Genomic DNA, 24,517 nt, shown 5'->3' with positions numbered 1-24,517 from the left:
GCTTCAAACAAAACTCATATAGAATCAAGAGACACAATGTGAATGCTGATATCATATGGGGCAACAAGACTTTGACTAAAACATACTATCTGCCTTTGCTTAAGTAATTTTTTTTTGTCTTTTTAAAAGTAATTCTTAATAAATCGCATGAATTAGTGAGGTATTATACCAAAATACACTAGAAAACAAAATTAAGACAAAACAAAAAAAAATTACGTTAGTCACTTACCTTCAAGAAGCTTATGTTGTAAAAATGTTCAAGGGAACCTACAAAAGTCTCCTTGATTTCTGAGTTGCAAACTATATTTTACAGATCTGGGCTCACTGATAAAGTAGGCAGTTTGATCCTGTCTGCTGCTCTCTATACTTTACCTTTCAAAATAGAATATAATACAAAAACATATTTCTGATTTATTTAAACAGTTTCTTATATAAAAGAAATATGTTTGTATTAGAAATCTTTGTATAAAGATTCAGGGTGTTCCAATCCAGAGGGGGTTCAAAATAAGAAAGCTAAAACAAAATGAAAGAAAGAAAATTTTCAAATAAATATAGGCAAAAATATCCTAGACTTGAAGAGAGACTCATGTTTTTAGATGAAAGGAGCTTGCCTGGTACCAGGCAGGGTTAATGAACAGACTCATACACAAAGACATCCTGGTGAAGTTTCAGAATTCAAAAGAGAGAATTCTAAAAGTAGTGAGAGAAATATAGATAACCCACACACCAAAAAGAAAGTCAAATTAGTGTAAGATGCCCTCAAATTTTTTTACCTAGAGTTCTGTATTTTGCCAAAAAATTAAGCTATTATTGTAAAATAAAAGTATTTTCGTAACTTGAAAGAAGAGGGATTTTCTGTATTTAAAAAGATAGTAAATAGCAAGAAAATATGAAAGACATTTACCTTAATATAATTTCAAATTTTACATATTGTAAGAAATTCAAAAATTTGGCAAATCAACACTATTAGCAGGAACTCTGAACACATTTCTCTGGACTCCGACTTCTTTCTCATATTTACATCTGTTTTCTGAGTTTCAGATATAGGTTACTATTATCATATCTGTTGATAACTCCAACACTCATCTTCTATTCTCTTCACAATCAGGGATTGTCTCCTCTTTGAAAATTAGTTTTTTGCCATATAATATGCTCTCAAGAGGGAATAAGTCTATTATCCTGACCTAAAATTTAGAATCTTTAGATTCTTCAATCAAAATGTGTTTGTTTAACTTATGTAGATTTGTGATTGGCCAGGATTATATTGTCACCTGTTCTCTGTATTTTTATGTCACTCAGCTGCCGGATTATAATATTTTGCTCTCATAAGTTGATTATCCTCTTGAATGGTACAGTTTCCAGTGCTCACAATGTTGATGTTTTTACTTTGGTAAATATTTCTTAATATGAAATAGTGTCTTCTCTGACTCATAAGAACATTTTAAAATATAAAATGTAGATTAAAGGCTATTACTGTACATCATTCTATAAAACTGAACATGCTGTAGTGCTGTCGATACTTTTGAGTGTGGAGGATCTGCTACAGTCACAGTGATGGGTAGGGATGGCTGTCACAAATCTGTTTCTCTGAACTTTATCCCACTTAAATTATCCAAAGTAGTTTTAGAATATATGATAAAACCTCTCCTCTCCATTTTTATACAATATGAAAGAAGGACCGTAAAAAGGATTTTGCAAATAAATATATTGTAAAACCAATTATTACTTAGTTTTTTATTCTGTAACATTAACAGTAAAATACTGCCTTAGGCTAATGTTGATTCACTAGGTTATTAGATAATTTTTGAACAAGAAGTTATGAGAGTTCCCTCCTCAGAGATAGATATTTTCTTAGGAGTCTTTAAGATGTTAAGACTCTCTGCACATATTAGCTACTGTATAAATATTAAATGCTTTCTGTAACAGTGCCACGTAAAGTTCTTTACTGAAAGCTTCACAAAGGCCTATAATGAATGTGCACTCATGATCCCCCTTCTTTCAGATTAAGACATTGAAGCTTACAGAGGTTGGGTAGCAAAGCCTAGTACTAACCCAGGCGTAGCTGTCTATGATCTTGCTGTGCCATGCTGCCTCTTTTAATAAACATACTACCTGTTTCACATGTCTCATTAGGAACTCTCTCAGTGGGATTGGTGTTGAAGAGCTCTAAAGAAGTTGCTAGGAACTTTCCTAAGACTCCTATGTAAGTTTCAATTAATATACAACTATGTTCATAAACCATATTGACCTAACACAAATGGACTGCCAGATGTTTCTTCAGCAAAAATGGGTTTATTCAGGATCTGCAAGAATTGCAGTTTGGGATCTGCAGCCATGGTGAGCTACATGCAAGTTGCACAGGGCTAGGGAAGGAAAATACTTTTACAGAGAGGAAAAAGGGACTTGGGAGGGCGAGAGTAAACAAAGAGTCTATGGCTTTTCATTGGCTGAGTCCTTGCCAGGGAAAAAGAGGAGACATTTTTCTTTCTGTTGGGCTCTGCTATCCTAATAGGACATGAAAGTTCTCCCTTCTGGTCTCCTAACCCTATGTGATTGAGATTTCTGTTTATTAATTTTTTTTCATTTACGGTCGCATCCATGGCATATGGAAGTTCCCAGGCTAGGGACTGAATCTGAGCCACAGCTGTGACCTATGCCATAGTCGCCATGCTAGGCTGAGGATCAAACTTGCACCTTTGCAGCAACCTGAGCCACTGCGGTCAGATTCTTAACCCACTGCCCACAGTGGGAACATCTCTGTTTATTAATTTTTTACAGCCATTGCCCAGGTTCAAGTCTCCTTTCAAAATCCTCTCTCTTTGTTATTCCACAGCCTCAAAACAATTGCCAAATCCTGTTGTTTAATATCTGACTCCTCTACAATGTAGATTTTGTGTCTTGTGAGGCAGGCATTATTTTGTGAAAGCAGTCACCATTTTGGTCTAATGGTATTTCTTGTATCTAGGAAAGTGCTTTGCCTAGAGGAGCCACTCAATAAACATTTGTTGATGCATTGATGTTTTTCTTACCTGCTTCCTCTTTTCAACTCTTACTGTCACCAAGCAGACAGAGCCTTCAAAACTCTTCACGTGATCTTTTAAGTATAGTCACTTTGCCTTGGTTGACCTTTCGGTCATCAGCCTCTTTCTATTCCTTCAACCTGATTAGCATATTGCTGCCCCAGAGGCTTTGCACTCACTGTTCACTAGAACCCTTCTTCCTCAAGAGGGCTGCATTGCTTGCTTCCATACCTGTCTTGGATCTCCGTTGATATGTCTAGCTATCAATGAGAATACTTATTTAAAATAGCATCCCCTCTTCACCCCTGGTTCCCTATTTGATTCTTGGAATTTCATCCCTTTGTTTAAGGTTCAGCTTAATTCCTTAGGGATAGCTCAGGGTGAAACCAGTGGGATTGTATACATATAATCAGATGTAGGGGGTCAAATCATATAAGGCCTGAGAGACAATTTTGAGAATTGTAACTTTTGCTATGAATGAGTAAAGGAACTATTGAAGGAGAGAAATGAACAGGGAGATCGTTAGAAGGATATTTACTACTCTAGGTAAGAGAGACAGAAAAAGATCATGTCTTCAACCAAGTGTTAACAGAAGAAGATATGGATATAATTTCCCAATGAAATAGATGTAGGGTGTGAAGGTAAGAGTGGAGTCAAGAGCAACCTCAAGGATTATGGCCTGAGAAATTGGAATGGTAGAATTTCCATTTACTAGGTTGAGAAAAACTTTGGGCAACAATTTTTAATGGGAAAATCAAGATTTTAATTAGAACATGTTAAGTTTGAGAAATCTATTTGATCTTTAGGTAGAAGGTGATAGGTAACCACACAGAAGGGTGATGTAGGCAGTTTCATGTAAAATTCTGGCATTTAGGGGATGATAAATCCAGACTTGGGATATGAATGTAGAAGTTGTCAGTGTGCGATAAAGCCACGAGGCTGGGAAAGATCACTGAGGAGAGAGGGCAGATAGAGAAGAGGTTCAGATTGAGCCCAAGCATACTTCAACACTTAGAAGAGGAGAAATCAGCAAAGGAGACTTGGGGAAAGCAATCAGTGTGATGGGAGGAAAACCAGTGAGTGGTCTCAGAAGACAAGAGAGGGTGTTTCAAGTAGGAAAGAGAGGTCAGTTGGGTCAGTGCTTCTGATGAGTCACACAAGGTGAGGATAGAAAAATGACTACTGGAATGAGAAACATAGAGGTCATTTCCAACCTTTAAAAGAGCAGTTTGGTTGAGGTGGCAAAACTGGTGTTCAAAGGAGGTGAAAGGATGTACTCTAAGGAAAGAAAATATGTGCAAAGTGGATGAGAGTGTGAGGCAGGTTTTGGAGACAAGTAGTTCTCTTTCTAAATAAGAATTAAGGGGTAGTTCCTGGCCACTGAAGACTCATTACCTGTCTTAGGTGTGGGATGCATATATGTGCGTATATACTTATGTGTGTGGATTTATGAATACAGACCATTCAAAGTTTAAGAGTAGGACAGTAACATGTCAAAATTATGCTTTAAAAATTATGGTGGCATCAGCATCAGTAATAATTTTAGTAGACCCAATGATCTCTCTAAGGCACTAGTGAAATGAACTTAAAAAACTAAGCTAACTTTAGCCTAACCCAAAATTTTGGCTTGTTTCTTTATATTTTCATTTAAATAAGCAGAGTTGACACAAAACAGTCTTGAGAAGTGTGGGTAGTGAAATAACAATTCAAAGTACATGTTTCAGCATGAAATTTTTAAAAGTAACATTAAAGACATGGATTTAATGTTTGTGTGTTTAATAAAATCTCAAAACTATGTGGAAAACACTTTGAAATTCTTAAGGAAATTGCACTTTGTAATTTACAACAAAAATGTTTACTAGTTCACATGATAAAAAAGTAGATATTTAACAAAAAAAAGTTCCATATGCAGGCTGGCGAAATTGCTATGAGGTATTCATGCCTTAAAATATATTTATGTTTGTATTTTCATGGTCCATAAGCACTAATGTAAAACAGATTTTTTTTTTTTTGGTCTTTTTAGGGCTGCACCCATGGCATATAGAGGTTCCCAGGCTAGGGGTTAAATCGGAACTGTAGCTGCTGGCCTATGCCACAGCCATAGCAATGCCAGATCTGAGCTGTGTCTACGACCCACCCCAAGGCTCAGGGTAACACCAGATCCTTAACCTACTGAGTGAGGCCAGGGATTGAACCTGCATCCTCATGGATGCTAGTCAGATTAGTTTCCGCTGAGCCACGATGGGAACTCCTAAAACAGATTTTTAACAATCCTTGTACATTTGACACAGCTGTCATTGAGCTAATGCAATAACCATGTATCCATATATGATTGGTGATGTTATCATTTGATATATTTATTAATGTTTAATAACTTATACCCAGAAACTGCTGATATAAACTAATTTTCCAGAATCATAATATAGTGATTATAACACTGGATTAACTAAGGGAAATTAGACCTGGTTAGCAACTCTGGATCTCAGTTTCATCATCTCAGAAAAAATGGCATTTACTTTGTCTACTTTTTAAGGTGGAAGGAAGGATCAAAGAAAAAAAATATTTTATTCAATATGTCATTTACTAATATTTAATACTATTTTGCATTAATGAAAGAGAAGTTAATTTTAATTTCTTTTATTTGTCAGTGTTGTAAATTGTACCAAGAACATGTGTGTTCAAAGTGTGAGTGTGTGTGTGTTTCAAAAAGAAATGTCAGTGGAACAAGAAAGGATAGCTTGATATCTCATTTTTATTTGTTTCAGCAGATGTATCCTATTTTAAAATAATAATATGAAACTGAAGCTAGAATTGAGCTGCTGAAGTATTTTATAAACCATTATATTACAACCAAATTCAGAGATCAAGTGTCACTTAACTTTAGAAAATATTTCGTATATTAATGAAAAACTATCTTGGAGTTCCTATCATGGCGCAGCGGAAATGAATCCGACTAGGAACCATGAGGTTGCGGGTTCGATCCCTGGCCTTGCTCAGTGGGTTAAGGATCCGGCATTGCCATGAGCTGTGGTGTAGGTTGCAGATGCAGCTTGGATTCCACATTGCTGTGGCTGTGGTGTAGGCTGGCAGCTGTAGATTCGACTCATTCCCTAGCCTGGGAACCTCCATATGCCACAGGTGTGGCCCTAAAAAGCAAAGGACAAATAAACAAACAAACAACTATCTTTCTTATGACTAATATAAGTACATATTATTTTTCCTCAGATGTTTGCTAGATTTCTTTTCCCACTCTATATGTCATGACTTAAATTTTATAATTTCAGTCACATTTGGGTCCAGATCTTCATTTCCTCAGAAAATTATCTTGTCTATTGTTTGCATGCTAATCTGTCTCACACATGCCTTTCTTTTCCTGTGCTTGAGCTCCCCTCACTTGTTCTTTATTTGTATTATGTAATTTAAAAAATTGTTTTCCAATTTGGCCCACTATGCTAGACACATATCCTTAGCACACTTGAGACATGCTAGAAGATAATTTATCATTTTGGCCCATGGTGGGTGCTGTTTCCTGAGACTACTTATGAATATATGTACTTTACAAAGAAAAAGTACTGGAAAAGATATTCCACCTTTGCAAAGAAATTAAGTACAGGTTGATTTTGCTGTATTGGGGTTAACCAACTCTCCATGGGTCTCTTCCATCTTCTGCATGTCTTGTGAACCTTGGAAGACAGAGCTAGTGTCTCCCTCTTGAATAGAAGCAGGTGTGTTTACTGCTCATTATAAAAGGTTCAGGTTCCCTGAACTAAATGTTTCTTTCTTGTAGTACAAACCACTACATATGCAGGTGTCACCTGGCCCTACTTTTAGCACCCTCTGGGAAATGGGGCTCAAGAAAACTGCACAAATATGCTGATATGCAGTTATTTGTTGTATTACCATAGGTGGATTGTGTCCCCTGAAATCAGTAAGTTTGAAACTTAATCCCCAAATGATGGTATTTGGAGGTGGGGCCTTACAGACAGGACTCCATCCCCATGAATTATATTCATGCCCCTACAAAGGAGAGCCTTTTTATAGAGAAAGAAGAGCTCCCTTTCACTACACACACACACACACACACACACACACACACACACACACACACACACACACACGCTTACTGGTCTGTTTCTTTTTCTTTGAAGTACAGCCCCTTTCAGACAAGTTAGTGGACATGCATCTACATTGAATACGACAGGAGGGAAATTTGTGATGTCTATTGTCAGAAGCCTGACAAATCACTATAACTTATGGTGATTCAGCTGGATAGAAGGGGTAGGCATGTAATGCTTATTAAGGAAGAAAAGCAAGAGCTAGACTTTTTTATGAAAGAGTGTATGAGGCCAAATTTAGATCCATTAAGAGATAATAGTTGAAGTTCTCAGTATTTTTGCAGTAGATTGTGGCTGTTATAACGGATTTTGCTGTTCTCAGTAAGATTTCTATGAGATAGGCCAACTCTCATGGGAAATCATAATTAAGGCATTGAGCAGTATTTGGGTTCTTAGTGCCTTGTGATTGGGCTTATAAAGCTGATGAGCATGAACTAGTGGCAAATGAGGACCTGATCCAAAAAATTTAGCAAATCCTTGTGGTCAGACCTGCTGCCCTACAAACTTCCCTTATCCCTTATAGCGATCCATTTGAACTAAAATAGGTGAAAACTTGAGAGTGGTTATCATGATAATGTGGAAGCAAAAGCCCTGGTTTAAGATGGACTCAAGAGTTGCTACTGTTTGAGTCAAGCCCAACTCAGCCAAAGGGCAAAAACCAGCAGTCCCAGCAAGAAAGCATAGTGGATGTGGCTGCTTAGTCAAATAGCTGGTGTCAGTAATAATGACTTTATTGCTCAATACAGGGCTTTGGGTGGAATGAAAACACAAGAAATTTGGTGAATTCGTGAGCAGCTGCTGCTTGAAACAACACAATGAAATATAGTCATTCCTCAGTATCTGCAGGCAGAAATTGGTATTAGAACCCCTCTTGGATATCAAAATCCAAAGATGCTCAAATCCCTTATGTAAAATGGCATAGTATTTACATGTAACCAATGTATATCTTCTACTTTAAATCATTATTAGATTACTTATATATCTAATACAATGTAAAGGCTAAGTAAATAGTGTCCAGTGTATGGCAAATTCAAGTTTTGGGTTTTGGAACTTTCTGTGGTTTTAAAAAAATATTTTTCATCTGTGCTTGGTTGAATCTGAGGATGTAGAACTTGTGGATGTGGAGGTCTGACTAGATTCCTTGCATACTAGTGTGGAGCTTCCTTCTCCCTCCACATGCCCTGATTCCTTCCCTCCTCCCTTACTTGACCTTGGCTACCTAAAGAGAAGGATGAACAGAGGTCCCCTTGTCCCTAGAGGATTTCAGAGGCACCTGTTTGCATATGAAGGGGAGCTTCAGAAATGGGAGGGACTCAAAATTTTGTAGATTTGGAGATCGGCAGTCAAATCTTATCCTATTCTGTCCCCTGTTGGGGGCCGGGGTGCATCCTAATTCGACTTATGGGTTCTGGATAGGTTCCACAGTAGTTATAGGAAGCTAATGTGATCTCATGGGTCTTATTCTGCAGTAATGAAAGGAAGCTAATGTGATCTCATGGGACTTATCTTATTAGCCCAACTCAGTTTTACATTGTAGATTCCTTTCTGAACGTACAGTTGTAATTAATGGGCTGTGTGCTTGTGCCATGAGTGCCAGAGAGCAGTCCACTGATCAGTAACAGCTGCATGTAGAGAAATGCTAATAAGTTTGGGGCCCCACAACCTAGTGATCCACTTGAGCTAAATGTTTCTGTGACTGATTATTTTGATGATTTTGCCTCTGGCAATGGGAGGCAGCCTTCATTTAGAGGTATCCTCTGGGTTTTGTATTGTCATCTCCATGACACGGCTGTCAGGCAAGCTTGGTAGCTAATGGCTATGATTAGCTTGCTACTGTGGTCTTACAGAAATTGCGTGCCTGATCCCTGGAGTCCTTATGACTCTCTGGTTTGATAGTCTCATTTTGGGTAGGTAAGCTAGACTCTGACTAACTAGGTAAGAAGAGCCCAGTATACCTCTCTTGTCAAATGGAAATGGAATAGTCAAGCACATAGCTGGCCTGGCTCCAGTGGCATGTCAGCTTTTTATTAAAAAGTGATAATTACCCCCTTAGAAATAACCTTATCCCTATTCAGACTCTTGAAGCAAAATTGCTGGCTTAATAGGATCCTCAGTTAACAGAGGTTCCCCTAAATATGTGAGCCAAGTTCAGCAATCATTAAGCTAAAGTGGTATTATTTGACTTGCCTCTTCAAAAACTGGCTCAAAAACTATTCTGATTTTTACTTTCTACCCCCTCCTGGTCCACACATCTATAAGGAGGTTTGGTCACTGAATGTGGATGTTCCTAGAAAGGTGTTATCTTCCTTTGCATACTTTCTGGGCATACTCTATAGAATTGTGTCCCCTAAGCCTTCATGTCTATCTGGAATCTCGGAATGTGAATTTATTAGAAAAAAGGGTCTTTGCCGATATAATTAGGGATCTTGAGATGAAATCATCCTGGCTTTAGAGTGAGCCCTAAATTCAATGGCTGGTGGCTTTGTAAGAAGAAGGAGATTTGAACACAGAGACTCACAGGGAAGAGGGCCATGTGAAGTTGGATGCAGAAATTGGACTTGTGTTACTCTAAGCCAAGTGATACCAGGAGCTACCAGAAGCTGGAAGAGTCAAGGAAGGATTTTTTTCCCTAGATGCTTCAGAGGGAGCATAACTTTCCTGACATCTTAATTTTAGACTTTGTCTCCAGAAATATAAAAATGAATTTCTGCTTTTATAAACCACCATGTTTGTGATCACTTGTTATGGCAGTTTTAGGAAACTAGTATACTGAGACGTGATCAGCACAAAAGGTGATGCTTCCATAAACCAATTTTGAAAACTTAGGATTCCAACTTGACCTTCCTTGGACATGATACTTCTTTCTTTCCTTTAATTTCAATCTCAGATTGATCTGATTTGTACATTTTCTAGGTACAGCTTAGCCCAAAGGGGAATGAGTGTACTCAAACTTAATGCTGGTTCAGCCATCTGCGTTATCCTCTGGACCTGACATGGACCTCGGTTTGTTGAGTACAATTGATGGCTGAGTTTTTCTTCAGAGGCTAATGAGGGCCAAAGCAAGGGATATGATGGGTCTCTGTAAGTTCTACTGAAATACTCTTGTTCTTTTTTGGCCCAACTCTTGTAGATGAAAAGTCTAAATATGACTAGAGAATCATTGGAAAAAGGTAATGTTATGGTTACTGGAATGAAACACATCGATGGTGTGGCAGTAGAGGGAGAACAATAATCTTGGTACCTGGAAATGGAATTTGTCAGACCCCAGATGGTGCAGGAAAGGACAGACTCTAATAATCATTTTTGTTTAAGAATCAGGCCTGGAGCCTTTCCCCCAAAAGAGAAATGACTTGGTATGGCTCTCCTAAATGGTTGTGATAATATTTAACTTATTGGTGGGTCTGTCATCCTCTGCCAGACATTTCTGACTACAATTTGATCATAAGATTAATTCCCCTTAATATAACTAATAAACTTACTAGACATAGCAGACAATGGTCCAGTTTCTGCACCTTCCATGCGAAACATGTATCGCCATCTGTGGGTATCTACCCCAGCCCCATTCCTGTATCTGTTGCTCAGTCATTCTGTGAAGGACACAAATTCCACTCACCTGGTGATGAGAGGAAAGATGACTGATTGGACTGGCTGCCCTTACATAACAACTATCAAACAAAGGTCTGGACTTAGTTATTGAAACTGAGCTGGGAACCCTAGTGTTCATCAGCTGGTATGAGACCACATTGGAGACACTTTCAACTTGTGCTTCCCCAACTAATGCAGGGCCAACAGTTGTAAACATTTTCTTTCAAGAGGTTATCACATTGTCTCTAGAACTGACTTTCTGGTATGAAAGCCAGGCATTAATTTTACTCCCTCTGAAAACACAGCTGCTTGTACCTTTGACGTCATCTGAGACTTTCTAATGTTTAAAGGAACATCACTAGATCAAGTAGTCCTCAGATGGCTGTGATGTTCTCTACTGTCACTTTCTCTGGAGAGGTTTCTGTAGGGATGACTGTACATACATTATTTATATGTGCCCTCTTGGCAGTTGTTCCTATGATTTGAATCATCCAGTTAGAAAAAAATACTGAGATTCTACATACCAATGATATCATATAGTATTTGTCTTCCTCTGTCTGACCTATTTCATTAACCTGAAAGATTCAGGTCCATCCATGTTGCCACAAATGGTAGGATTTCCTTTTTTCTCATCACTAAATCTGCTTTTAGCCATTCATTGCTTGATGAACACTTCATTGTTCCATATCTTGGCCATTATGAATAATGCTGCACTGAACATGGGCATACAGATATCTCTTCAAAATCATACCCTTCATGAATATACCCAGAAGTAGAATTATTGGATCATATGGTAGTTCTATTTTTAATTTTTTGAGGAACTTCCAAACTGTTTTCCATAATGGCTGCACCAATTTACATTCTGACCAGCCATGCACAAGGGTTCCCTTTCCTCCACATCCTTGCCAGCAGTTGTTATTTCTTGTCTTTAGGAACAGAGAGTAGAATGGTGGTTAATTACTAGGGATTTGGGGGTTGGGTAATATGGGGATATGTTTGGTCAAAGAGTACAAACTTCCAGTTATAAGATTATTAGATGAATAATTTCTGGGGAGCTAATGTAGGGAGTAATGATCATCATTAACAACAATGTGTTATATACCTGAAAGCTGTTAAGACAATAAATCTTTTTTTTTTTTTTTTGTCTTTTTGCCTTTTCTAGGACCGCTCCCTCGGCATATGGAGGTTCCCAGGCTAGGGGTCAAATCGGAGCTGTAGCCACTGGCCTACGCCAGAGCCACAGCAACATGGGATCCGAGCTGCATCTGCGACCTACACCACAGCTCACGGCAACGCCGGATACTTAAGCCACTGAGCAAGGACAGGGATCGAACCTGCAACCTCATGGTTCCTACTCAGATTTGTTAACCACTGCGCCACCAAGGGAACTCCAAGACAATAAATCTTAAAAGTTGTCATCTCAAAAAGAAATGATAATTATGTGACATGATGGAGGTGTTAGCTAACCCTATGGTGGCATTTTACAATATAGAGGTATATCAAATCAACAAGTTATACACCTTAAACTTACACATTGTTATATATCAATTATCTCTCAGTAAAGTTGGAAAAAAAGAAAAAAATGCTGAGAAATCTGTCTCTAACTTTAGCTGATGCCCTGCAAAGCATTTGTGTTAGTCTTGTCTCATCAACCAGAATCACTATAGATGATAGAGTTATCCTTATGTGCCAACAAGAAGTCTCTGGTCGCTAATACATCTTGCTGAACCTGGATTAATGCCTCTGGACAAGTGGAAAAATCAATATAGAAAATTAAGGAGAAAGCCACCTTAATATCTGTTATAGGCTGAATTGTGTTCCTGCCCTGCACCCTCCCTCCTCAACCCAGTTCATAGGTTGAAATTCTAACCCTGAGTACCTCAGAATTTGACTGTATAACAAATTTTATTACAGTTGATTTACGATGTTAAAAGATAAGACTATAATAATTAATAGGTAAGACTATTAATAAGAAGTGATGCCTGATTCTGTTGTTTTCCAGGTTTTTTTTTCTTTTCTTAAAGCGTAGTTGATTTACAACATTGTGTCAATTTCTGCTGTGCAGCTAAGTGACCCAGTTATGCATATATATACACTCTTTTTCTCATATTATCTTCCATCACGTTCTATCCCAGGATATTGGATATAGTTCCCCGTGCTATAGAGTAGGACCTCATTGTTTATCCATTTTAAATGTGATAGTTTTCATCCACTAACCCCAAACTCCCTCCCCCTCCCCCTTGGCAACCACAAATCTGTTCTCCATTTTTGTGAGTCTGTTTTTGTTTTGTAGGTAGGTTCATTTGTGCAACATTTTAGATTCTGAATATAAGTGATAACATATGGTATTTGTCTCTTTCTGTCTTACTTCACTTAGTATGAGAATCTCTAGTTCCATCCATATTGTTGCAGATGGCATTGTTTTGTTCTATCTTATGGCTGAGTAGTATTCCATTGTGTTGAAATAAGATTTTAAAGAGCTGATTGAGTTAAAATGAGGCCATTAAGGTGGGACCCTGATCCAATGTGACTAGTGTCCTCATAAGAAGAGAGAGTGACCCTGGATGAAAATGCACAAAAGAAGGATCATATGAGGACACAGTGAGAAGGTAGGCATCTATCCTCCAAGGAGAGAAGCCTCAGAAGAAACCAAACTTGTTAATACCTTGTTCTTGGATGTCCAGCCTCTAGAACTGTGGGAAAATAAATTTGTGTTCTTTAAGCCATGCAATCTGTGGTAGAGACATACCTCGTTTTATTACACATTGCAGATATTATGTTTTTTATAAATTGAAGGTTTGTGGCAACCCATATTGAGCAAGTCTGTCAGCACTATTTTTCCAGCATCAGTTGCTCAGTTCCTGTCTCTGTGTCATATCTTGGTAATTCTCACAATAGTTCAAACTTTTTCACTACTATTGTATTTGTTACGGTAATCTGTGGTCAGTGCTCTTCAGTGTTAACTATCGTAATTGCTTTGGCATTTTTTTACCAAATGAATATTTTTAAATTAATATATGTACATTCTTTAGACATAATTTTATTGCACACTTAATAGACTACACTATAGTGCAAATACAACTTTTATATGCCCTGGGAAACCAAAAAAACTGTGTGACTCATTTTTATTGCAATATTCACTTTATTGTGGGGCTCTGGAACTGAACCTGTAGTATCTCAGAGTCATGCCTATCTTTTGCTTTGGCAGCCCAGCTGACTCATACACTTTCTAAGATAGATTGTAAGAATGTGTGGTATTTAAGCGTTTGGGTTCAGGACCCAAGGGGCCTGGTTGGGGTCAGCTCTGCCTGTTGCTCTCACCCTGCAATGCAGCTCTAATGAAACATTATATGGAACAAATTAAATGAATTTGGTTCCAGCCCCTGTAGGTCAGATTAATGAGAATGGGTGTTGAAATGGCTTACTCAAGAGATATTTCACCAGATGGCATAAGGATCTAGAATTGAGGGGTGGGTTTTTTGGGAGACAGTATGGTTGTCTCATATTTCTGAGTATCTTATGAACAGAGGCACTGACTGACCATTGTTCTCAACTTTTTACAAGAATATTGTTGAAAGACAGAATAGTGTCTCCCTCTGGCACAGAGGGCAGGCTTACTTACTGTTCATAATGAAAGATCTGAGCTCCCTAAGCTCAGGTTTCTTGCCTGTATAGCAACTCACAATGTGTGCAGTTGTTCAGCCATCATGTTGCCCTCTGGAAATTGGGACTCTAGGAACTGCTGTAAAATATGCTGATGTTCATGCTGCTTGCAGTGCCTTGAGTAATCAAGTTGCTGTCACTGACCCAGGAGGCTTGTGTCTTTATCCAACATTCATGAAATCCTAGCAGGCTAACTTGTGATATTTTAAGCAGGGTAAACTTGCAGACCTCTAAAAATACTTGGAAGAAAAGTCTCCTTTTTATTGAAAAGAAAAATATAGGAAATGATTGAAATCTGTTTCAAATAATTTGCGGTCAGTTGAGGGGCACAGTCCCCTTAATATCTGGGAAAATTTGTTGGCTTTTAATCCTCCCTTCTGTTTTCTGCACATTTCTAGATCAATTTCTCCCTCCCTCCCTCCCTTCCTTCCTTCCTCCTTAATTCTTTCTTTCCTTCCTTTCTTTCTCCTTCCTTCCCTCCCTTCCTCTCTCCCTCTCTCCCTTCCATTCTCCCACACCTGAAGCATGTGCACAAGTTCCCAGGGGCCTAGGGGTTGAGTTGGAGCTGCAGCTGAGGCTTTTGCCACAGCCATGGCAACACCAGATCCAAGCCATGAGTCCAGAAGGCAACCATTGAAATTAATCTAAAGGAGTTTCCCCTCTGGCTCAGTGGGTTAAGGACCCAATGCTGTCTCTCTGAGGATGTGGGTTCTATCCATGGCCTCACTCAGCAGGTTAAGGATCCGGCATTGCCGCAAGCTGTAGTGTAGGCTGCAGACATGGCTAAACTTGATTCATTCTCTGAATGTGTTAATCTTAACTGCAGAGATATTTTGTAGGAATTTACACATGCTCATAAATTTGTACAATTTAAATGTGCAGTTTTTGTTAAGTTATACCTCAGTAAAACTAAAGAAAAAGAAGAAAAATTCTTTTTTCACTTTTTGTGATTGTCCTGTTGGATTACTCATCGGAAAACCCACTCAGCCCTAGGTTTTCAATAAAGTAAAATTATGTAAAAATAATTTTTGTATGTATGTGTGTGTGTATATATATATATATGAACTAAAGAATAAGATAAATATAACAGGGAAGAGCATAACAAAAATTCAGAAGGTAAATCACATTATTCAGGAGACCAGAAGGTAATAACTGGCTTTTTTGCCATTTAAAAAATACTGTATATTTTACTTCTACATATGGTTAAACACTGCTAAATACATTATTTTTCTTTTAAAAAACTTAAATGGCAATAAAAAGAAATTTAAACATTTTGTACATTAATTCATATTTTTACCATTTTTTTCTACTTTATATTTCTTAACATTCAGACCTCCATTTATTTAGCATTTTCCTGATGCCTGAAGGACTTTATATATATGTTATAAATTATATAAATTTTACAGTGCAAGTCTACTGTTAAGCTTTTGTGTATCTGGAGATGTTTTTATTTTACATTTTTTGCAAATTTTTTTTACTAAGTATAGATTTTCGGTTGACTTATTTTTTTTTTTCTTTCAGTACTTTAAAGACATTGCTCTCCTATTTTCTGCCTTTCCCTGTTCTGACATAAAATCTTTGGTTATTTGTTGCTCTGTAAATTATGTGTTTTTTCCCCTCTGGCTGCTTTTAAGTGTTATTTTTACATCTGTTTTTAAGTAATTCGATTTTGATGTGCCTTGGTAATAACATTTTCTTCACATTTGGTGCTTGAAATTTATTAGGCTTCTTAAGATCTGTGGATTATACTTTCATTTAATTTCAAAATCATTTTCCCATTATTTTTTGTCTGATTTCTATCCTCCCGTTCTTTTGGAGACTTGGATTCCATGTACATTAGGTCATTTGAAGCTATCCAAAAGATCACTGCTCTTTTCATGTTTTTTCAGTCTCTTTCTCTGTTTCATCTTGGATCGTTTCTATTGCTATGTCTTCACACATACTAATCATTTCTTCTGCAGTGTCTAGTCTGCCATTAATCCCACGCAGTGCAAGTTGGGCCCCTGAAGGGGAAAGGGGAGCAGAGAGGATGTCAGCAAACATGAATCTCTGTGGGGTAAAATCTGGTGAAATCCTTAGGGGGCCCTTGGCAGCTGTGCTAGCCTTTAGTTGCTTCTTCACTGGTGAAAACCACTGGGTTTATCTGTCCAAGCAATTCACTGTTAACAGAATAGTTCTGTGTGATTGTTCCAGGTAGTCACTGCTTTTCTTCCTTGTTTTTGCCATCTCTATATGTTTCAGCTTTGCTGGTCTGGATGGGGTAATATCCAAATGGAACCTCCCTGGCCTGAAAGGCTGGAGAAGCTGGTTGCTTATCTGGCTTTCTCTCCCTTTTCCAGGAAGGAGAACTCATTTTAGCTAGGAAACTCCTCTAGGTTCTGAGCAGCTTGGGAGATGGGATGATACAGCCAAAATGAAGCTGGCTTCCTTCTCTTTTTGTGTGGTTCTTCTCAGGTTTTTTGTTTCAGTGTGTTGCTGAAGATCTTTTGTGTGCAGAGGGAGGCTCTCTATGCCCCAGTTTTGATTTGAAGCCTCCTCACAAATAACAGTTTTTTGAGAGGAAACTTGTGAGAGCAGATGGTTAATGAATTTAAATTAGATTTTTTTTTTTTTTTTTGTCTTTTTGCTATTTCTTGGGCCGCTCCCGTGGCATATGGAGGTTCCCAGGCTAGGGGTCTAATCAGAGCCGTAGCCACCGGCCTACAACAGAGCCACACCACGCAGGATCCGAGCCGCGTCTGCAACCTACACCACAGCTCATGGCAACGCCGGATCGTTAACCCACTGAGCAAGGGCAGGGACCGAACCCACAACCTCATGGTTCCTAGTCAGATTCGTTAACCACTGCGCCACGACGGGAACTCCTAAATTAGATTTTAAAATTTCTTCTTAAATGCTTCTTCTGAGAAAACTACTAAACCATTATCTGGTTATCAATATTAACCATAGTTCAAAGTTAGTATTAATGACCAGTTTGTAGCATTGTAAAATCTCAGATTCTATGTTTTTTTTTAACTCTACAAAGTCACATAAACTAGAATCATTAATCCCTAAATTTGAAACACATTATTTTATACCATATTCAATATGAATGTCTTTAATAACACTGAAGTCACTCATTTAAAATTTATTGAATTTTTTCCCTTTTCAATAATTTCTAGTTTTAAAGCTCTTCATGTAATCTGAACAGTCGCTAAAGAGTATTTAGGAAGAAAACAATGGCATCTTACTCAGAATAAGGCAAGGAGACAAAATTTTATTAAATCTGAAAGTGTGTGGAGTACTTAACCCAGATTCCCACACTTAGTTCTTATGAAAGCAAGTAAAATAAATATATATGATCACATCTAGTCTACAGATAAGAAATTAGGTTAAATATATTATACAGCTAGAAAAGACAAGCTCCAGTTTTCCAAGTAGGATCAATAATTATGTATTGCTTTTATATGGGGGGATGTTATAAAAATTTTTTTAATTGTTCTCAGAAGCTAGTTTTTGCTTATGATGATGTATGCTTGCTTATTTTTTTCAGAAATAGTAGGTGAAAAAATCTATGTATAAGAATAATTTTAACTACTTGTGTTTTTTTCATTAATATCTAACTACTTAAATTTTTTCCACAAAATTTGAAAAGAATGGTAATTTGTCAGTGTTCTGTTGTAAAACATGTGGAACAGAAAGCATAATCAATGAAATAATAGGAGAAGGAATAGCATTTTAGAGTAAATATCATAAAAGAATTTAATACATCAAAGTAGATTCTGATAACTTACTTATTAAATAATTTCTTTGAACTTAAAGATTTTGGAGAAATGTTCTGAAAAGACCCTCAGAGGACCCTAATTTTTCCAAAAACCTACAGCTTTTTAAGAGTTGTAGTTTGCTGCAAATAGTCTTGGAACTATTTTCAAACATCTTTGCTCTCTTTTCCTGTAACCCTCTCATGGCTCTTCCTTAGCAATTGTCTACTATCAGATCTCACACAAGCTCAACAGCTCCCCAGTTCATCTTCAATCATTATTACACAGTGCTTGTGATGATTCCTTTTTGTCATTTTTATAAATGAAGGAACAATGAAAGTGTAAGAAAAAAATCCTTTTTAAAAAAAATTTCCTTTTTTTTGTAGTGGTCCAAGTTCCATTGGATATTTCTCAATTTTTGTCATAAACTTGTTTTATATTGTTCTCAGTAATATTTTATTCATAAAATCCTCTGGAGTGCACTTACTTTTCACATTTTCTCTATTCCTCTAGGCAAATCCTCCCAGTTTTTATTTTTCTTCTGTTTCCAGGTCTCTGCATACATTTTCACGTTTCATTAGTATTTAATTTCAAAATGCAATTAGAAAGAACTCCTTTGAGGATGGGAGGCAATAACCAGCTGCTTTCTGTTCAATCCTTGTTAAAGAGCATGGGACTATTCTTTTCAACTAAGAATGTTTAGAACAGAGGCCAAAAAGAAAATCTCTAGGAAAATTACTGCTATTTTGGCATTAGTATAGCATATGTATGGGTCATTAAGTAAATCATACCCCTGCATTTGTCCTTTAGGTGGGTTTAGCAATAATAGCTAACCCAGTTAAAAGGCAAGCTTTTGACTCTGAGTTCTTTGAAAGTGAAAATACCACATTATGTATTGGGTTCTCTTAGTTTACAAAATGTCAGATTATTTTACTCTGTGTTTAAACTTCAGCATTGAGTAGTGAACATGAAACATGACACTTGGGTTATGTTCCCTGTAAACCAATGAATCCAGGAGAGTTTTATAGAAATATGCAGGAGACTTTCTTAAAATACTGTACAAACTATGCACTGTAGTCATTTATGCAACTTCAGAATGCCTGTAGGATATCCCAGTGTATCAAGTATGGCAGCTTCTAATTACCAACATTTGTGGTGAAAACTTCTCTATATTTATGGCCTGGAATTGTGTAAGGAAAATTGAGATGTCTTAGAGAAGTCCTAGCCATGCACAGGTGTCAGATGGCATAACTGTACTCCAGAGAGGAAGAAAGATTTAGGGATTATGTCACATGGTGATGCCCACAACTTCAACATTGATTTGATACATTGATTCACCATTACGGACTACATATTAAAGATTTGTTAGAGTGGTTGAGTGTGTATTCTGGTGCAAACTTACTTGCATTCAAACCCTAGCTCTGGTGCTTAATAGCTATGTGACCTTGAACAAGTTAATCAGATCATTATTTTTCCAGGTTTCATATCTGTAAAATGGACTCAGAAGAGTATTTACTTTATATTTTGTTGTGAGCAGTAAAGAGTCCTTTGATGCAAAGCACTTAAAATACTCTGGTACATTCTGGGACTTAATTTTTAGCTTTAACTGTTACATTGAAATATATAGTTCTAAAATATGGGTCATTACTGCAATTTAAATTTATTTCTTCTTGAACATCTTTGTCTGAACAATTGGTCAATGTATTATATGATTCGATACCTTATATACTTGAACTTCAGCATCAGATGAGTTAGGGTAGAACATGCCAGAGGATCATGCAAGGAACTGGATCCTTGCAGCTAATATCCCCTGTAGACACTGATAGCACCTTTTGTTGGTATGATCTATCAAGGTCATAGAGAAGGGCATTGGATCAGGAGACAAAAGACCTGAGCTCTAGTTCTGACTCTGTCAGTGACTAATTATTTGGCTTAGGATAAATAATAAAATTTAATATAACTGCATAATTATTATGACCATGACAAGCTGTACAGCCTTTCACTCTAAGACTGCTGTGGAAACACATATAATGCCTTATTTGTATATTTAAGTCCAGCAGTAACAGCTTTCACAAATATAATTTTCTTTCCCTTTTTCTTTTCTGGGGGACATTGTCTCCAAAATGTAACATTTTATTATTACCTTTTTTCAAATTATTATTTTTTATTTCCATTAATTATTTCAATTGAAGTATAGTTGATTTACAGTCTTATATTAGTTTCAGTTGTATAACAATGATTGACTATTTTTATATATCGTACTCTATTTAAAGTTATTATAAAATATTAACTATATTGCCTGTGCTATAAAATACATCCCTGTAGCCTATCCATTTTATACACAGTAATTTGTCTCTCTTAGTCCCCAAATCCATCCTGCCTCTCCCCTCCTTCTTCCCACTAGAACCACCAGTCTGTTCTCTATACCTGTGAATCTGTTTCTATTTTGCTATTTTCATTCATTTTATTAAAATTTTTTTTTTTTTATTATTTTCCCACTGTACAGCAAGGGGGTCAGGTCATCCTTAGATGTATACATTGCAGTTACACTTTTTTCCCCCACCCTTTCTTCTGTTGCGACATGAGTATTTAAAAAAAATTTTAAACTCTGTTCTTTAAATTTCTTTTCTTTTCTTTTATTGAAGTATAATTGCTCTACAATAGTATATTAGTTACAGGTACAATATAGTGATCCACAATTTTTTTTTTGTCTTTTTGCCTTTTCTGGGGCCGCTTCCACAGCATATGTAGGTTCCCAGGCTAGGGATCCAATCAGAGCTATAGCCACCAGCCTATGCCAGAGCCATAGCAACGTGGGATCTGAGCCGCATCTGCAGCCTACACCACAGCTCACGGCAATGCCGGATCCTCAACCCACTGAGCAAGGCCAGGGATCGAACCCGCAACTTCATGGTTCCTAGTTGGATTCATTAACCACTGAGCCATGATGGGAACTCCAGTGATCCACAATTTTTATACTTCATTTACAGTTATTATAAATTATTGATTATATTCACCATGTTGTACCGTATATCCTTGTCATTTGTTTTCTATTTTTAGATTCCACATATAAGTGATAAATAGAGTATTTTTCTTTCTCTGATTCAATTCACTAAGCATGATACCCTCTAGGTCCATCCATGTTGTTGCAAATGACAGAACGTTATTCTTTTTTATGGTTGAGTAATAGTCCATCATGTGCATGTGCATGTATGTATGTATAAATGGGTACATACACACGTATTTTACATCTTCTTTATCCATTCATCTGTTGACAGACACTTAGATTGCTTTCATATCTTGGCTATTGTAAATAATGCTGCTGTGACTATTGGGGTGCATGTAATCTTTTCAAATTAGTGTTTTCATTGAATTGGATATCATTGGACATATACCCAGGAGTGGAACTTCTGGATCATATGGTAATTCTACTTTTAGTAGTTTTGGAAAATCACTGTATTCCATGGTGGTTGTACCAACTTATATTTCCCCTAATGATGTACTAGAGTTCCTTTTCTCCACATCCTTGCCAACACTTACTATTTGTGGACTTTTGTTGATGGCCATTCTGACAGGTATGAGGTAATAGCTCATTGTAGTTTTGATTTGATTTCTCTGATGATTAGTGATGTAGAGCACATTGGCCATCTGTATGTCTTTTTTGAAAAAGTTATTCAGGTCTTCTGCCAATTTTTAATCAGATTTTTTTTATATTGAGTTGCATGAGCTGTTTATATGTTTGGGATATTAAGCCCTTATTGGAGAATATCATTTGCAAATAATCTTTCATTCACAAGGTTGTCCTTTCATTTTGTCTGTGATTTTCCCTGCTAGGCAAAAGCTTTTAGGTTTAATTAGGTCCTATTTGTTTATTTTTGCTTTGTTTCCTTTGCCTTAGGAGACAGATCCCAAAAAATATTGGTGTGATTTATGTCAAAGAGTGTTTCGCCCATGTTTTTTTCTTGTTCATTCATTTGAAACAAATTCCTATGTTTTCTCATTTTAATCAAGTTTCTCTCTTTCTATGAAATTAGGTGAAACGGTTACCTATTGTGGTCTTGAAAGGGTGTCCTTGTGTGGGAGTAGCCAAAGGCTATATGTACCCAGAGGCTTTAGTGGGAGAGCAGATCTAACATGAGCATCCGTCATGCTTTCCCCATGGGTGCACTGGCAGCTATTACTTGATAGGAGAAGGGGCTGGAGATAGAGGGACTAGAGCTAGAGCCAGGCCTGAGTCAGGGCTTCTCCTGTGATCAGTGGTCAATACCACCCTATTGGGGGCAGGGGCAGGACCCACATTGCTGAAGAAACTCCAACGGTCGGGTCTGACCTGGCTCTGTTCCCGCTAAGTTTGTGCTCTCTTCCTGCCCAGCATTAGCATCTTTGTCCCAGAGGGGAGTAGTGCTGAAGCAAGAGGGGCTGGAGTAGGCATTCAGCATGGGTTGTGGCATTGGCTGATGGATGAATACCCTAGCCCCATTCAGATGCCATGTCAGGTCTGAGCTGGTCCCATCCTCTACAACTTTGTACTCTCCTGGTCACGATAGCCTTTGCCCTACTGTGGAGCAGTGCTATTGAGCAAGTGGGTCTGGAGTGGAGGCTCAGTTGGGGTGTTTGTGGGAAACCAACCAGAGTCCCTGGCAGTTTCCATCTGCTTCCTCCACTGTGTTTTGGGAATAAGCAAGTGTTAGTGTGCTCTTTACAAGCAAACTCTAGGTTTATGACAACCCTCCTACAATTCCTAGGAGCACCCAGTATGTGAATCAAACCACTCACTCCCCAGGGAGGATCTATTAGTCTATAACCCCCTGCTTTTCTGTGTCCTGTCCCAGGGGCCTAAGTCCTGACCTAATTGCTCCTCTTCCCTTAGTATCCAATTCCCCATGGCTCTTTCTTACAGCCTTTGTTGTGTAAGAATCTTTCTGTCAACCTCCAGATGTATTTTTGATATGTTTGTGGGGGGAGATGAGCTCTGTGTCTTCCTACTCTGCTGCCTTGATCTCCTTCTCTCACAAATACTATTTTCAACACTGTTGCTGTACAAGTTTCCAAAATTCTTTAAAAACATTTTTATAGTAATTATATTAAACAGTTGTATTATATTAATTTACATATGGCAACTCAGCTATTTTATCTTTACCCTTAAAATTTCTCCATCATCCTTTAGTTTTAAATAGAAGCGATGATTTTGTATCATTTCACTTACCCAATACTTCAGTTTTGTATTCTCTCCCACTGCCCTGTCTTCTTCATGTTTGTCACACATATTACTTTATTAAATATCTCAAATTTTTCACAGCAATGCCTAATCCCCACAGGAGAAGAGGAAGGAATCAACAAATGTAACATTAAAACAAGAAATAAGAAGACACCACATACTTTTTAAATAAGCAAAGTTAGATTGTAAACATAAAAGAACTTTTGAATTTCTGCAAAGAGGAAAGAAGAAAATATTTTTACAGAAAGAAAAGCGTGGACTAAGAATCCCATGCATTTATAAATTCTAGTCACATTGCTCTCTCTACAATTTCAAAGTTTAAAACAAGGGTTTGTTAAATGTTACTGACAAGATCTGATTAAAAATTGAAACAAGACAGGCATTTAATGGCTGGCACTTACACTACTCTTAATTTTGTTTTTCTCTGAAGAATGTAGGGGAGGAAAGCCTTATTGAATGAAATCTAGGCCAAGCAAACATATGGTGGTGGGATTTCTTTTAGATGAAGTAATTTTAAACTGAAATTTCTCAGAGAAGAATTTTTTCCCCTGCAGACTTTTATAATAGTATCCTTAAAATCTGGTTATGAAAAACTGCAGAAAATGATCCTTTAAAACCTGAAAATATGTTCAATTCACTTCCATGAAATCAATTCTTGGAAGATACCCATATCATTTTGGAACAGCAAACAGATTTGTCTGGTGGAATTTTGCCAGAAAAGAAGTAATGTAGACATGTTACGCTCTATTGTGGAAACATGATGCATCCTTCTCTGCTAATGATTCATGAACAGGAAAATGAGGCATCCTTAAAGGTATTACCTTCTCTCTTAAGCTGAAATACCGTGATGTTGACACCATTGCATACATGTTCACATTGGTTTAAATGTGCTCTCATTACATATTATTATGCACAATGGTTAGATTCCTATTTGAAAACAAAACACCATTATATCACAGAGCACTAAGGTTTTAGCTATTTCTTCATCCTAGTCAAACTCCTACATTAATATTATCTTAGTAATGTTCCTAGATTAAATTTTATTTAAAAAGCAAGACTTTTAAGACTTGCTTAATTCTCTCTCCATTTAGTAGTCAGATATTAGTTCAGTGGCTAACATTAGTAATAATTATAATTGCCCGATATAGGAAGATAGTACTATGTTCATTTTATGGT

The sequence above is a fragment of the Sus scrofa genome, chromosome 8 (assembly GCF_054392235.1).
Source record: "Sus scrofa isolate SSC_HxYL_T2T_F1_AM1 chromosome 8, Sscrofa_HxYL_maternal_Yorkshire_Landrace_v2.0, whole genome shotgun sequence".
Classification (NCBI taxonomy): Eukaryota; Metazoa; Chordata; class Mammalia; order Artiodactyla; family Suidae; genus Sus; species Sus scrofa.
The sequence above is the reverse complement of the archived record's forward strand: the minus strand, read 5'-3'. Positions refer to the sequence as shown.